The sequence below is a fragment of the Triplophysa rosa genome, unplaced genomic scaffold (assembly GCF_024868665.1).
Source record: "Triplophysa rosa unplaced genomic scaffold, Trosa_1v2 scaffold275_ERROPOS353705+, whole genome shotgun sequence".
NCBI classification, from domain to species: domain Eukaryota; kingdom Metazoa; phylum Chordata; class Actinopteri; order Cypriniformes; family Nemacheilidae; genus Triplophysa; species Triplophysa rosa.
Genome location: NW_026634290.1, coordinates 29841 through 46443, shown reverse-complemented (window position 1 = coordinate 46443; position 16603 = coordinate 29841). Strand labels below are relative to the sequence as shown.

Here is a 16603-nt window from a genome sequence, read left to right as displayed (position 1 = left end):
CGAGCCAGCCAGGAGTCGAACCTAGAATCTTCTAATCCGTAGTCAGATGCGTTATCCATTGCGCCACTGACTCACCCTCACGGCGGCCTCCGAATTGCCGTGCACACGAAAACAGCACAAGACGAATGCAAATCGACACTCGGCAAAGGCGTACAGAATGCACGCTCACCGCTCATCAAACCCTTCAGAGGATTACTAGCAATTTCAAGGCAGCTGTGGTTGGAGCTAGACTCTGCTGGAGACAGGCTCTCCAGGAACTGGGTTTGCCACCTGTGCCTTACACTTTCTGACAGAAATTTCCGTATAAGGCCAAGCACGTGAGCACCAGGAGGCTCCAGCGTGTTCAAAGCAATGTCAGATTGCTTTGTGGGATTTGAACCCACGCCTCCAGAGGAGACTGCGACCTGAATGCAGTGCCTTAGAACGCTCGGCCATCCTGACTGCAGTGTGACAAGAACCTGAGTGGATCGGGCGTCTCTGTGATAGCAGCCATTCAATGGCACACATAGGCCATTTCGCAATAACGTCCGACCAGTGGTGCAATTCCCGGAAGGGGACAGAGGGGACATTCCCACCGCACTTTTTGATACATGACTTTTCGATTTAATGCTTAATGATAAACCCTGAAGTATTGTATCTACATATAGCATTAATTACACATAGGCCACACATACGCCATTTCGCAATAACGTCCGACCAGTGGCGCAATTCCCGGAAGGGGCAGAGGGGACATGTCCCCCGCACTTTTTGACACTTGACTTTTCGATTTAATGCTTAATGATAAACCATGAAGTATTGTATCTACATTTAGCATTGATTACGTTTTCCACTAAGGGCAGTTGTGGCCTAATGGTTAGAGAGTCGGACTCATGACCAGAAGGTTGCCGGTTCGATTCCCAGGGCCGGCGGGTAACAACTGAGGTGCCCTTGAGCAAGGCACCTTACCCCTACTTGCTCCCCGGGCGCTGTAGTGATAGCTGCCCACTGCTCCGGGGGTACGTGTGTTCACTACTCTCTGGATGGGTTAAATGCAGAGGTCACATTTCGTTGCCTTGTACATGTGCAATGACAATAAATTGAATCTAAATCTAAAAATCTAATTGCATTAATGACCAGTATATTTATGAAAAGACAACAACGTTTGGCAGAAACCAAATGGATAGCGGCCTTGTTATATCAATAAAAAGTACTTTCACTTTTGACGATTGTTGTCTGTCACTGGCCTCGTAGGCGCAGTTAGGCATCGCGTCAGTCAGGCAAGGTCATGAGTTCGAGCCTCACACAGGGCAGCATGGTGCATCAAGTGACCCAATTCCGATTTTTTCCACCAATGTGGCACAGATCGGATATGACCCATGACCGTGTAAGCAGGAAAAAAGCACATGGATTCCGATATTTTCAGATAAGTTTTAGGCCTCAATCATATGTGGATATAAATCTGATATGAATCGGATACGTGCCGTTGCGTCGGCCATGTAAGCAGACAGATCGGATATTCACCCGTCATTGTGAGTTGTACATCATTCATTCCTTTCAAACAGAGCGATGTTGCCGGATTTTTTTATACAATTGTCAGGAAACAAGAGCTAAGCGAGTTTGTCAATTATTCAAAAACTAAAAAAAATATTGGTAGGCTCTATTTAGCTTAATCACGCATAATTGCATGTACGTCCTTATCATCAAACGGCATCTCAAGATGAGAGAATAGTGTTGTCTGCTTAAATGCAGGTTAGAGTTTGAAATTAATCAAAATTAAAATTCATATTATATGTCATATCATGTTACAATATATTCTACATAATAATAACCCAAACAATATAGTTTATTTAGCCCTATTTGGCTAAATAAAAAAAGGAAAGCGGCAATAAAAGCAAACCGCGCTGTTGCGCCACCTAAAAACACAACAAGGGAAATTCCGTCACCTTGACAGCCCTACATTCGCGGTCAAAAAATCTGCACATGACATTACATTACAGTTCTTTATCACATGTCTTTATGTGTGAAGGCGCACTGGGGGACAAATCCTGGGACACATTATGCATTCATTTTCCGAGATCTCTGTTTGAAAAGGCTATTACATAAGAATTAAGTTTTTACTTTTTTTTTGGTCAGTAAGTCTACCTCGGGTTGTTTTGCCATGTGCAGTGTAAATGCAGATATCGGATATGTGTCACTTTTAAAAGAAGCTGTAAACAGGTCGGATATAGTCACAAAAACGGAATTGAGCATCAAGAACTGCGGTGTAAATGCGACCTTTCTTGCCGAAACTGTTTATGCACCTTCCGAAAGACTACCTCGATGAAGGCTACACATCGAGCCAGGCACCCCCGGCACCAGTGGAGGGCCAGAGAAAGACATGTACTCCCTGGTGGTCTAGTGGCTAGGATTCGGCGCTCTCACCACCGCGGCCTGTGTTCGATTCCTGTTCAGGGAATTTCTTTTTGGACGCCCTATGGCGCTTTTCCATGAATCTTTAAACAAACAGGTGTTTGCACGGTCTCCAAGGGATAAATAGACGATTCCTTTGAGCCGGATTCGAACCAGCGACCTAAGGATGACCAGTGAGATACCTACAGTCCTCCGCTCTACCAACTGAACTATCAAAGGCCTGGGAAGCTGCTGCTGCCGACTGAGCTACTTTTGGCGCAGGTCAGAGAACACCCCATGCCACGAAATGGAGATGAGGCGCAACGAGCCAGCCAGGAGTTGAACCTAGAATCTTCTGATCCATAGTCAGACGCGTTATCCATTGCGCCACTGACCCACCCGCACGGCGGCCTCCGAATTGCCATGCACACGAAAACAGCACAAGACAAATGAAAATCGACACTCTGCAAAGGCGTACAGAATACACGCTCACTGCTCATCAAGCCCTTCAGAGGATTACTAGCAATTTCAAGGCAGCTGTGGTTGGAGCTAGACTCTGCTGACGACAGGCTCTCCAGGAACTGGGTTTGCCACCTGTGCCTTACACTGTCTGACAGAAATTCAGCAATGGACCGTTTCCGTATAAGGCCAAGCACGTGAGCAGCAGGAGGCTCCAGCGTGTGCAAACCAATGTCAGTTGTGGGATTCGAACCCACGCCTCCAGAGGAGACTGCGACCTGAAAGCAGAGCCATAGACCGCTCGGCCATCATGACTGAAGCGTGGCAAGAACCTGAGTGGATCGGGCGTCTCTGTGATAGCAGCCATTCAAACCTAATGGTTTGAATGCCATCAAACGTAACGTGTAACTTAGTTGACACGCGCCGGACGGCTAGTTATGGACGCTGCGCGCCAACGCCCCCAAATTTTTCCCAGGTCGCCCGGCGGTTTTGAAACGAAGGGGAGAGTGCCCGCGATCGAACGGAAGCGTCATGGGGCGGCGGCGACACCCGGGGGACCCATGAAAAATGCCCAAAGTGCCTAATTTTTGAGTAACGGAATGAAGGCTTAGGCGCTCTCTTGGGCAGAACCAAGAGGGGGCGACTCAACGTACGTTCCCAGCCTAAGCCACGCGCGCCGATCAGGTTGCGACCAGGCCTCCCGAAGAGCGCCTAAGCAACCCCCTTGCAGCCTACGGGCCGACTCCGTACCCCGACGTACACAAGAAGCCTACGCGTACCCCTTGTAACCTATTTTGGGTGGGGCTTCCCGCTGGCCACGCCTCCATCCACAGAATGCCTACGCATCCCCCTTGCAGCCTAAACATGAGGGAGGCCTGCCCGATGCCCCCGAAGCCTGCCCAAAGACCCGGACGCCACCCGGCGTCCCACCCCCGGGGACCCCGTCTCGGAGCTGACTGCCTCATTTGAGCCCAGCGGCTGTGTGACACATGCTTAAACAGCCCAAAGCCCTTTTCTTTGACTTTCGAGTCGAACCTTTACATAAAAGCGCCGGTGTGCATCGACACAATGTCTTCTCACATCTGCGATTCACTCGAAGGGCCCAAAATTAGGTAGACAGAGTAAGGCACCTGTCAGTGGTCTCGTTTGCTTTGGCAATGATTTATCCAGCTTTAACCAACATTAGAGTGTATAAGAGGAACAACCCTTCACAATGACGTGCATTAAGGCTCACAGTTGTGCTCCAGAAGCTTAAAATTGGTGTGTCCATTAGCTACCTATGTGAGCCGTGCCAAAAGTGTTACGTGTGGCATGTACATACGAAACTTATTTAATGGGACCCTCACAGGTAAATAATGGACAAAACCTATTAAAGGTCATTATAAGCCTAAGTAAGGAGTTATATAGCTTTAACCAACAGTAGAGTGTATGAGAGGCTTAGCCCTTCACAATGACGTGCATTAAGGCTCATAGATGTGCTCCAGAGGCTTAAAAATGGTGTGTACATTAGCTACCTATGGGAGCCGTGCCAAACGTGTGTGTGACTCAGTTTGGCAATTACCTGTTTATTACAGCTTTGTAACATGGTTATTATGCTCAAAATGACAATACATGTGTAATTTATTTAATGGGACCCTCACAGGTAAATAATGGACAAAGCCTATTAAGGGTCATTATAAGCCTAAGTAAGGAGTTATATAGCTTTAGCCAACAGCAGAGTGTATGAGAGTCCTAGCCCTTCCCAATGAAGTGCATTAAGGCTCATAGATGTGCTTTGGATGCTTAAAAATGGTGTGTCCATTAGCTACCTATGGGAGCAGTGCCAAAAGTGTTACGTGTGGCATGTACATTCGTAACTTATTTAAAGGGACCATCATAGGTAAATAATGGACAAAGCCTATGGAGACACATTCCTTCATGATAATGTACATTAAAGCTCAATATTGTGCTCTACAGGCTTAACACTGTGTAAATTCTCCTACTATGCGACAGGTAAGGAGTGGGATGCATTTTTGTGAATTGTGATTTTGTGCTACAGGTTGGGAATCCTTAGCGAGTTGTCGCACACGCCACTTTCTTACATCTGTATCTTATTTGAAGGGGACCTCATATGTGGCGAATGTACAAAGCCTCTAAATGACCATTTTTTGCTTTAGCAATGAGTTATACAGGTAAAACCAATAATATTGTACACAGAAGATACATTCCTTCAAAATGATGTACAATAAAGCTCATAGTTGTGCTCCAGATGCTTAAAAATGGTGTGTCCATTAGCTACCTATGGGAGCCGTGCCAAAAGTGTTACGTGTGGCATGTACATTCGTAACTTATTTAATGGGACACTCATAGGTAAATAATGGACAAAGCCTATTAAGGGTCATTTTAAGCCTAAGTAAGGAGTTGTATAGCTTAATCCAACAGTAGAGTGTATGAGAGTCACAGCCCTTCACAATGACGTGCATTAAGGCTCACAGTTGTGCTCCAGAAGCTTAAAAATGGTGTGTCCATTAGCTACCTATGGGAGCCGCACCAAAAGTGGTACGTGTGGGACTTCCTGTGACCACAGGAAGTCCCAGTCTTAACTTATCTTATGGGGCCCTCATAGGTAAGTAATGGATAAAGCCTATTAAGGGTCATTATAAGCCTAAGTAGGGAGTTATATAGCTTTAGCCAACAGTAGAGTGTATGAGAGTCACAACCCTTCACAATGACGTGCATTAAAGCTCATAGATGTGCTCCAGAGGCTTAAAAATGGTGTGTACATTAGCTACCTATGGGAGCCGTGCCAAAAGTGTTACTTGTGGAACTTCCTGTGACTCGGCCAAACCACAGGAAGTACCAGTCATAACTTATTTGACAGTAGCCTCGTAGGATTACAGTGGACAAAACTGTAAACGGTCAATTTTTAAGACTGTAAAGAGCTTTTGTATGACAAACCTACAGCTATGAATCCTAGAAGCACCCCATATTGGTATATTGCACACTTCAGGCTATTAAAATGCTTATTTTGCTTACAAATGCACTTTTCACAGAAATACATCTCTGAACAGCATTTTCAGCAAAATTCTGCTTTATTCTTGTACAGAAACCTCGGGGCTTCGAATGTTGGTTCTTCACACCCTCACACACCACATATCCGAAGCCCGTACCTCTCGGTGTACGGCAAGTGATCCAAAAAAATCACAAAAAAATTTGCAGAAAAATAAATGGCCCACAACGTCCCCAAAACGTGCTATATAGTACATAACGAGGCCGTACCGACTTCAAACTTTAGGAACCGAATGAGGGGGCGGCGAGCAGCTACAGAATTTGAATCGGGGTCATTCGGAGTCCCCGGGGCCGTTCGGGGGTCACTGTACGATAGTCACCTATGAAAATAATAGGACAGGTTGCAGGTGTCAGAGGCTCCCGTACCACCCGCGAAGTCCCCAGGAGCCTGAAACTTTACAGAAACTTGCGTCAGTTGGCCCTCGACGACATACCAAGAGGGCTAGGTCAGGATATTAAATTTAATATTTTTTATTCTTTTTCATACATCTCTCTCCCTCGCATTGATCTCTATGGGGACTTGTGCCTGCGAAGGCCTCGTGAGGCAGTTGCTTTCAAGGTGGAAATCTGTCTCCGGAAGCGTCTACGGATGCGGGATTCGATATCCCGGCTTGGGAGACCCCCACAGTATACCGTACCGAGTATTAAGACTCTACGACCTTTTCACCCCTGAATTCTAGAGCATACATTCACAACCTATATGTAGGCTGCTGGTGTCTTTTTGGGAAAAGTGAGAGGTCAATGAGGTCCGAGGGGTGCGGCACCCATGAACATGACCCAGGGCCCCGTGACGAGACATATATGTGAATTGCGGGTCGATCAGACCATTCTGTACGCCAAATCTAATTGTCCATCAAGAGCTTATGAAAATGAATGGGATAAGTTAAGAGTGTCGGCGGCTCCCGTTCAGACCCCGGGTGCTCGAGGGGCCCCAAACTTTGGATTCTAATAGACTGTAGGCCCTTGTTTAACATACCGTGAGATTGGCTCTCTAGAACTGTGGGAAACGATTTATAGTGCAGTTTGCAAAAGTCTCTCATGCAGACTTCTTCATTTCGTAGCCTGAAAGACTCTTGAATGAGCAAACTGAACAAAATTAAGGTTCAATCTTTTTTCAAGAATAAGATACTTTGAGGTGACTGAGAACCACGGTACTCGATATCCCGGCTTGGGATACCCCCACGGTATACCATACCGAGTATTAAGACCATGTGACCCTTTGACCCCTGTATTCTATAGCGTACATTCGCAACCTATATGTAGGCAGCTTGTGTCTTTTTGGGCAAACTGAGTGGTCAACGAGGTCCGAGGGGCACGGAACTTTAGAACACGACACAGGGTCCCGTGACGAGGCATATACTGTACGTGAATTGCGGGTTGATCAGACCATTCTGTACCCCAACCCTAATTGTCCATCAAGAGCTTATGAAAATGAATGGGATAAGTTAAGAGTGTCGGCGGCTCCCGTTCAGACCCCGGGTGCTCGAGTGACCCCAAACGTTAGATTCTAGTAGTCTGTAGGCCCTTGTTTAACATACCGTGAGATTGGCTCTCTAGAACCGTTGGAAACGATTTATAGTGCGGTTTGCAAAAGTCTCTAATGCAGGCTTCTTAATTTCGTAGCTTGAAAGACCCTCTTGAATGAGCAAACTGAACTAAATTAAGGTTCAATCTTTTTTCCAGAATTAGATACTTCAAGGTGATCGAGAACCACGGTACTCGATACCCCGGCTTGGGATACCCCCACGGTATACCGTGCCGAGTATTAAGACCCTGTGACCTTTTGACCCCTGTATTCTAGAGCGTACATTCGCAACCTATATGTAGCGCTGCTGGTGTCTTTTTGGGCAAAGTGAGAGGTCAACGAGGTCCGAGGGGCTCCAGAACACATCCCAGGGCCCGTGACGAGGCATATACGTGAATTGCGGGTCGATCAGACCTTTCCGTCCCATGTGTCCATCATGAGCTTATGAAAAGGAATGGGATAGGTTAAGAGTGTGGGAAACTTTATATTCTGGTAGTCTGTTGGCCCCTGTTTCACATACCGAGAGAGTGGCTTATTGTAACCTAGGGAACATTTTCTACTGCTTTTTCTTGTGTGAAAAGTGTTTTGTACATTAGTAGCATACCGACCGACTGTAAAATAAGTTAAGACTGGGACTTACCAGAAACAAAACCTCCGGAAGTCCCAGCCGTAACTTATTTGACAGTAGACGTTTAGGCTAACAGTGGACAATGCTGTAAACGGTCAATTTTTCATACTGTAAACCCATTTTCTTGTGACAAACCTACAGATATGTATCCTAGAAGCGCCCCATATTGGTATTTTGCACACTTCAGGCTGTCAAAATGCTCATGTGTTATACAAATGCACTTTTCACAGAAATAAATCTCTGACCAGCATTTTCAGCAATATTCTGCTTTATTTTTGTACAAAAACGTTGGGGCTTCGAATGCTAGTTCGTCACACCCTCTTGCATCACATATTCGAAATGGTGTGTACATTAGCTACCTATGGGAGCCGTGCCAAAAGTGTTACGTGTGGGACTTCCTGTGACTCGGCCAAACCACAGGAAGCACCAGTCATAACTTATTTGACAGTCGCCTCATAGGCTTGCAATGGACAATACTGTAAACGGTCAATTTTTAAGACTGTAAACAGCTTTTGTATGACAAACCTACAGCTATGTATCCTAGAAGCACCCCATATTGGTATATTGCACACTTCAGGCTATTACAATGCTTATTTTGCTTACAAATGCACTTTTCACAGAAATACATCTCTGAACAGCATTTTCAGCAAAATTCTGCTTTATTCTTGTACAGAAACCTCGGGGCTTCGAATGCTAGTTCGTCACACCCTCTTGCATCACATATTCGAAGCCCATGCCCCTCGCTGTACGGCATGTGCTCGAAAAAAAATCACAAAAAATATTCCAGAAAAATAAACGGCCCACAACGTCCCCAAAACGTGCAATATATTACATAACGAGGCCGTACCGACTTCAAACTCTGGGAACCAAATGAGGGGGCCGCAAGGAGCTATAGATTTTGAATCTGGGTCACTTGAAAACTCCCTTGCCGTCCCGGGGTCATTGTATGATAGCCACCTCTGAGAGAAATAGGATATGTTGCAGGTGTCAGAGACTGCCGTACGGGCCGCGGAGGCCCCAGGAGCCCGAAATATTACAGAAAGTTGCGTCACGTGACTCTCGACGTCATACCGATAGGGCTTGGTCGGGAAGTGAAATTTTTTTTTTCTTATTTTACATACATCTCCCTGCCTCTAGTGGTTCTCTATGGGCCCGCAAACCCCCTCGCGCATTGGCTCAGGTATCCGACGTCTTTCTGACAGAAACCTCCCCTACGCACGAACGAGCAAGGTCACGAAGGACGCCCGGCTCCTCTAGGGGGCGCCACGGCTGTGAGGGAGAGAAAAAAGAAAGAAGGGCGGCGAGTGAGATGTTTTGGCTTCTTTTGGATGTCACGCAACGCATAGGCAGCAAGGGGCAGCAAACTACCAACTCTAGGCGCTCTTCGGATGCAAGGGTGGAGAGCAAGACGTTTTGGCATCTTTTGAGTGTCGCGCCACTAATAGGCAGCAAGGGGCAGCAAACTAGCAAGTCTAGGTGCAGACGTGAGGAAGACTATGGCAGAGTTAGGCGATCAGGGGGAAGCGAAAGTCTCCTCGTGGATGTGGTGATGAAGATTAGGTGGTGAGGGGATGAATAGGCATTTTGTGGCGCGAGAGTCCATGCCAGCAGCACTTTGCCACCCCTTGTGGTGTCCGTACGATGCCTCTCCGGGAAAACGGCCCCTAAACTCCGATAAGGGAAAATAATCCCAATCATAATAAGAGTGAGCGAGAATTTGGCGTCCAATTCAGGTATACGAGCCCTTCGTCTGCCTAGTCGACCGATGGCAATCTATTTGAATGAAAAATTGTCCACGATTTACCTAACTTCCCTTGCGTCGGCCATGTAAGCAGACAGATCGGATATTCACCCGTCATTGTGAGCTGTACATCATTCATTCCTTTCAAACAGAGCGATGATCCCGGAAATTTTTATACAATTGCCAGGAAACAAGAGCTAAGCGAGTTTGTCAATTATTCAAAAACTAAAAAAACTATTGGTAGGCTCTGTTTAGCTTAATTACGCATAATTGCATGTACGTCCTTATCATCAAACTGCATCTCAAGACGAGAGAATAGCAATGTCTGCTTCAATGCAGGTTAAAGTTAGAAATTAATCAAAATTAAAATTCATATTATATGTCATATAATATTACAATATGTTCTACATAATAATAACCCAAACAATATAGCTTATTTAGCCCTATTTGGCAAAATATAAAAGGAAAGCGGCAATAAAAGCTAACCGCACTGTTGAGCCACCTAAAAACACAGCAAGGGAAATTCCGTCACCTTGACAGCCATACATTCACGATCAAAAAATCTGCACATGACATTACATTACAGTTCTTTATCACGTGTCTTTATGTGTGAAGGCGCACTGGGGGACAAATCCTGGGACACATTATGCGTTCATTTTCATTTTCAGATCTCAGTATGAAAAGGCTATTAAATAAGAATGTTTTACTTTTTTTTGGTCAGTACGTCTACCTCGGGTTGTTTTGCCATGTGCAGTGTAAATGCAGATATCGGATATGTGTCACTTTTAAAAGAAGCTGTAAGCGGGTAGGATATAGTCTCAAAAACGGAATTGAGCATCAAGAACTGCGGTGCAAATGCGGCCTTTCTTGCCGAAACTGTTTATGCACCTTCCGAAAGACTGCCTCGATTAAGGCTGCACATTGAGCCAGGCACCCCCGGCACCCGTGGAGGGCCAGAGACAGACATGTACTCCCTGGTGGTCTAGTGGCTAGGATTCGGTGCTCTCACCGCCGCGGCCTGGGATCGATTCCCGGTCAGGGTATTTGTTTTTGGACGCCCTATGGCACTTTTCCATGAATCTTTAAACAAACAGGTGTTTGCACGGTCTCCAAGGGTTGAAAAGACATTTCCTTGAAGCAGGATTCGAACCAGCTACCTAAGAATGACCTGTGAGACGCCTACTGTCCTCCGCTCTACCAACTGAGCTATAGCAGGCCTGGGAAGCTGCTACTGCCGACTGAGCTATTTTTGGCGCAGGTCAGAGGATGCCCCATGGCACGAAAAGGAGCTGAGGCGCAACGAGCCAGCCACTAGTCGAAACTAGAATCTTCTAATCCGTAGTCAGACGTGTTATCCATTGCGCCACTGACCCACCCTCACAGTGCCCTCCGAATTGCCGTGCACAGGAAAACAGCACAAGACGAATGTAAATCGACACTCGGCAAAGGCGTACAGAATGCACGCTCACTGCTCATCAAACCCTTCAGAGGATTACTAGCAATTTCAAGGCAGCTGTGGTTGGAGCTAGACTCGGCTGGAGACAGGCTCTCCAGGAACTGGGTTTGCCACCTGTGCCTTACACCGTCTGACAGAAATTCAGCGATGGACCGATTCCGTATAAGGCCAATCACGTGAGCACCAGGAGGCTCCAGCGTGTAAAAAGCAATTTAAGAAGTGGGATTTGAACCCACGCCTCCAGAGGAAACTGCGACCTGAACGCAGCGCCTTAGACCGCTCGGCCATCCTGACTGTAACCTGGCAAGAACCTGAGTGGATCGGGCATCTCTGTGATAGCAGCCATTTAATGGCACACATAGGCCATTTCGCAATAACGTCCGACCAGTGGCGCAATTCCCGGAAGGGGGCAGAGGGGACATTCCCCCCGCACTTTTTGATACTTGACTTTTCGATTTAATGCTTAATGATAAACCATGAAGTCTTGTATCTACATATAACATTAATTAAACATAGGCCACACATAGGCCATTTCGCAATAACATCCGACCAGTGGTGCAATTCCCGGAAGGGGCAGAGGGGACATGCCCCCCGCACTTTTTGACACTTGACTTTTCGATTTAATGCTTAATGATAAACCATGAAGTCTTGTATCTACATTTAGCATTAATTACATTTATTCCACTAATTGCATTAATGACCAGCATATTTATAAAAAAAAGACAACAACGTTTGGCAGAAACCAAATGGATAGCGTCCTTGTAATATCTATAAAAAGTACTTTCACTTTTGACGATTGTTATCTGTCACTGGCCTCGTATGCGAAGTTATGCAGCGCGTCAGTCTCATAATCTGAAGGTCGTGAGTTCAAGCCTCACACGGGGCAGCATGGTGGTATTATTTTTTCCCGCTGAGCCCCATTTAGGCCGCGTGTATCAAGTGACCCAATTCCGATTTTTTCCTCCAATGTGGCACAGATCGTATATGACCCATGACCGTGTAAGCAGGAAAAAAGCACATGGATTCCGATATTTTCANCATAGGTAGCTAATGGACACACCATTTTTAAGCCTCTGGAGCACATCTATGAGCCTTAATGCACGTCATTGTGAAGGGCTGTGCCTCTCATACACTCTACTGTTGGTTAAAGCTTTATAACTCCTTACTTAGGCTTATAATGACCCTTAAAAGGCTTTGTCTATTATTTACCTATGAAGGTCCAATTAAATAAGTTACGAATGTACATGCCACACGTAACACTTTTGGCACGGCTCCCATAGGTAGCTAATGTACACACCATTTTTAAGCTTCTGGAGCACATCTATGAGCCTTAATGCACGTCATTGTGAAGGGCTGTGACTCTCATACACTCTACTGTTGGCTAAAGCTATATAACTCCTTTCTTAGGCTTATAATGACCCTTAATAGGCTTTGTCCATTATTTACCTATGAGGGTCCCATTAAATAAGTTACACATGTATTGTCATTTTGAGCATAATAACCATGTTACAAAGCTGTAATAAACAGGTAATTGCCAAACTGAGTCACACACACTTTTGGAACGGCCACCCATAGGTAGCTAATGGACACACAATTTTTAAGCCTCTGGAGCACATCTACAAGCCTAAATGCATGTCATTGTGAGGGGCAAAGCCTCTCATACACTCTACTGTTGGTTAAAGCTATATAACTACTTACTTAGGCTTATAATGAACCTTAATAGGCTTTGTCCATGTATTACCTACTGAGGCATAAATAAGTTAGACTGGTGACTTCCTGTGGTGCGAGTCACGGAAGTTCCACATGTAACACTTTTGGCACGGCTCCCATAGGTAGCTAATGGACACACCATTTTTAAGCTTCTGGAGCACAACTAGTGAGCCTTAATGCACGTCATTGTGAGGGGCAGGCCTCTCATGCACTCTACTGTTGGTTAAAGCTATATAACTACTTACTTAGCTTATAATGACCCTTAATAGGCTTTGTCCATTATTTACCTATGAGGGACCCATAAGATAAGTTACGACTGTAGTGAGCTATAACCTGTTACAAGTGTAAACAGGTGCCAATGAGCACAACCTGGGTTCCATGTACAAGCCACACAAGCTGTTTGGACGGTCCTAGGAATGTTTATATGCAACGCATTTTTAAGCTTCTGGAGCACATACTATGAGCCTTAATGCACGTCTTGTGAAGGGCTGTGACTCTCATACACTCTACTGTTGGTAAAGCTATATAACTCCTTACTTAGCTTATAATGACCCTTAATAGGTTTGTCCATTGATTTACCATGAGGGTCCCATTAAATAAGTTACGACTATGTGGTACAGGTCCACAGTAACACTTTTGGCGACGGCTCCCATAGGTATCTAATGGACCACCATTTTTAAGCTATCTGGAGCACAACTATAGAGCTTTATTGTACATCATTGTGAAGGAATGTATCTTCTGTGTACAATATTATTGGTTTTACCTGTATAACTCATCTGCCAAAGCAAATAATGTATTTAGAGGCTTTGTACATTCGCCACGTGAGCCTTCAAAAGATCGATGTAGATTGGCTGTGACTAAGCGCTAAGGATTCCCAACCTGTAGCACAAAATCACAATTCACAAAAATGCATCAACTCCTTACCTGTCGCATAGGAGGAGAATTTACACAGTTTTAAGTCTGTAGAGCACAATATTGAGCTTTAATGTACATTATCATGAAGGAATGTGTCTCCATAGGCTTTGTCCATTATTTACCTATGAAGTCCCATTAAATAAGTTACGAATGTACATGCCACACGTAACACTTTGACGTCTAGGTCTAGGCACATAAGCTCCGCAATTAGACCTTAATGCACTCATGGAAGGGCTAGCCTAACACTCACTGTGGAACTAACTACTAGCTTATTGCCCTTATAGCTTTCCATTTATAGGCCTTCAATGTTGATTTGAGCAATACCATACAAACGTATCGGTATTGCCACTGTACACCTTTGACGGACCCATGTGCAATACACACATTTAAGTTCTGGAACATGAGCTTGCCTAATGTAGGCTACCTCTCATACACTCTACTGTTGGTTAAAGCTATTACTCACAGGCTTATAAACCTTACGCTTTCATTCTAGGGTATGCACGTCATTGGAAGGCTGGATCTATAACTCTGTGAACATACTCCTTACAGGCTTAAAGACAGTTTGTCCATATTTCACCTATGAGGGTCCCATTAAATAAGTTTCAGTATGTACATGCCACACGTAACACTTTTGGCACGGCTCCCATAGGTGGCTAATGGACACCCATTTTTAAGCCATTCTGGAGCACACTGTGAGCCTTAATGCAAACGTCATTGTGAAGGGCTGTTCCTCTTATACACTCTACTTGTTGGTTTAAGCTGGATAAATCATTGCCAAAGCAAAGAGACCACTGACAGGGGTCTTACTCTGTCTAGCTAATTTTGGGCCCTTCGGAGTGAATCGCAGATGTGAGAAAACATTGTGTCGATGCACACCGGCGCTTTTATGTGAAACGTTCGACTCGAAAGTCAAAGAAAAGGGCTTTTGGCTGTTTAAGCGATGTGTCACACAGCTCGCTGGGCTCAAATGAGGCAGTCATCTCCGAAAGGGGTCCCCCGGGGCTGCCGGGTGGCGTCCGGGTCTTCGGGCAGGCTTGGGCATCGGGCAGGCCTCCCTCAAGTTTAGGCTGCAAGGGGGATGCGTAGGCGTTCTGCGGATGGAGGCGTGGCCAGCGGGAAGCCCCGCCCAAAATAGTTACAAGGGGCACGCGTAGGCTTTCGTGTACGTCGGGGTCACGGAGCCGGCCCATAGGCTGCAAGACGGGGTTGCTTTAGGCGCTCTTCGGGAGCCCGGTCGCAACCTGATCGGCGCGCGTGGCTTAGGCTGGGACGTACGTCGAGTCGCCCCCTCGTGGTTCTGCCCAAGAGAGCGCCTAACCTTCGTTCCGTGACTCAAAAATTAGGCATTTTGGGCATTTTTCATGGGTCCCCCGTGGGTCGCCGCCAGCCCCATGAGCTTCCGTTCGATCACGGGCAGCTCTCCCCTTCGTTTCGCACCGCCGGGCGACCTGGGAAAAATTTGGAGGCGTCGGCACGCAGCTCCATAACTAGCCGTCCGGCGCGTGTCAACTAAGTTACACTACGTTGATGGCCTTAGGCATGCAACGGCACGTATCCGATTCATATCAGATTTATATCCAATATGATGAGGCCTAAAACCTATTCCGTGCCAAAAGTGTTACGTGTGGCATGTACATTCGTAACTTATTTAATGGGACCTTCATAGGTAAATAATGGACAAAGCCTATGGAGACACATTCCTTCATGATAATGTACATTAAAGCTCAATATTGTGCTCTACAGACTTAAAACTGTGTAAATTCTCCTCCTATGCGACAGGTAAGGAGTTTGATGCATTTTTGTGAATTGTGATTTTGTGCTACAGGTTGGGAATCCTTAGCGCTTTGTCGCACAAGCCAATTTCTTACATCTGTATCTTATTTGAAGGGGACCTCATACGTGGCGAATGTACAAAGCCTCTAAATGTCAATTTTTTGCTTTGGCAATGAGTTATACAGGTAAAACCAATAATATTGTACACAGAAGATACATTTCTTCACAATGATGTACAATAAAGCTCATAGTTGTGCTCCAGATGCTTAAAAATGGTGTGTACATTAGCTACCTATGGGAGCCGTGCCAAAAGTGTTACGTGTGGCATGTACATTCGTAACTTATTTAATGGGACCTTCATAGGTAAATAATGGACAAAGCCTAGTAAGGGTCAATATAAGCCAAAGTAAGGAGTTATATAGCTTAATCCTACAGTAGAGTGTATGAGAGTCACAACCCTTCACAATGACGTGCATTAAGGCTAACAGTTGTGCTCCAGAAGCTTAAAAATGGTGTGTCCCTTAGCTACCTATGGGAGCCATGCCAAAAGTGTGTGTGACTCAGTTTGGCAATTACCTGTTTATTACAGCTTTGTAACATGGTTATTATGCTCAAAATGACAATACACGTGTAACTTATTTAATGGGACCCTCATAGGTAAATAATGGACAAAGCCTATTAAGGGTCATTATAAGCCTAAGTAAGGAGTTCTATAGCTTTAGCCAACAGCAGAGTGTATGAGAGTCTTAGCCCTTAACAATGACGTGCATTAAGGCTCACAGTTGTGCTCCAGAAGCTTAAAAATGGTGTGTCCATTAGCTACCTATAAGAGCCGTGCTAAAATTGTTACGTGTGGCATGTACATTCGTAACTTATTTAATGGGACCTTCATAAGTAAATAATGGACAAAGCCTATTAAGGGTCATTATAAGCCAAAGTAAGGAGTTATATAGCTTAATCCTACAGTAGAGTGTATGAGAG

At 45.4% G+C, this 16603-nt stretch overlaps 4 non-coding genes across 4 annotated transcripts; all 4 read right to left on the bottom strand.

The window, feature by feature from the left end:
* Positions 1 to 73, bottom strand: trnar-acg (transfer RNA arginine (anticodon ACG)). Its single transcript has one exon. It is a non-coding gene; the product is annotated as a tRNA-Arg (tRNA).
* Positions 74 to 2520: 2447 nt separating this feature from the next.
* On the bottom strand, positions 2521 to 2607 carry trnay-gua (transfer RNA tyrosine (anticodon GUA)). The gene is given in 2 exon segments: positions 2521 to 2556; positions 2571 to 2607. It is a non-coding gene; the product is annotated as a tRNA-Tyr (tRNA).
* Positions 2608 to 2691: 84 nt separating this feature from the next.
* On the bottom strand, positions 2692 to 2764 carry trnah-aug (transfer RNA histidin (anticodon AUG)). The gene has a single exon. It is a non-coding gene; the product is annotated as a tRNA-His (tRNA).
* Positions 2765 to 11435: 8671 nt separating this feature from the next.
* Positions 11436 to 11517, bottom strand: trnal-cag (transfer RNA leucine (anticodon CAG)). The gene has a single exon. It is a non-coding gene; the product is annotated as a tRNA-Leu (tRNA).
* Between the last annotated feature and the right edge of the window lie 5086 nt (positions 11518 to 16603).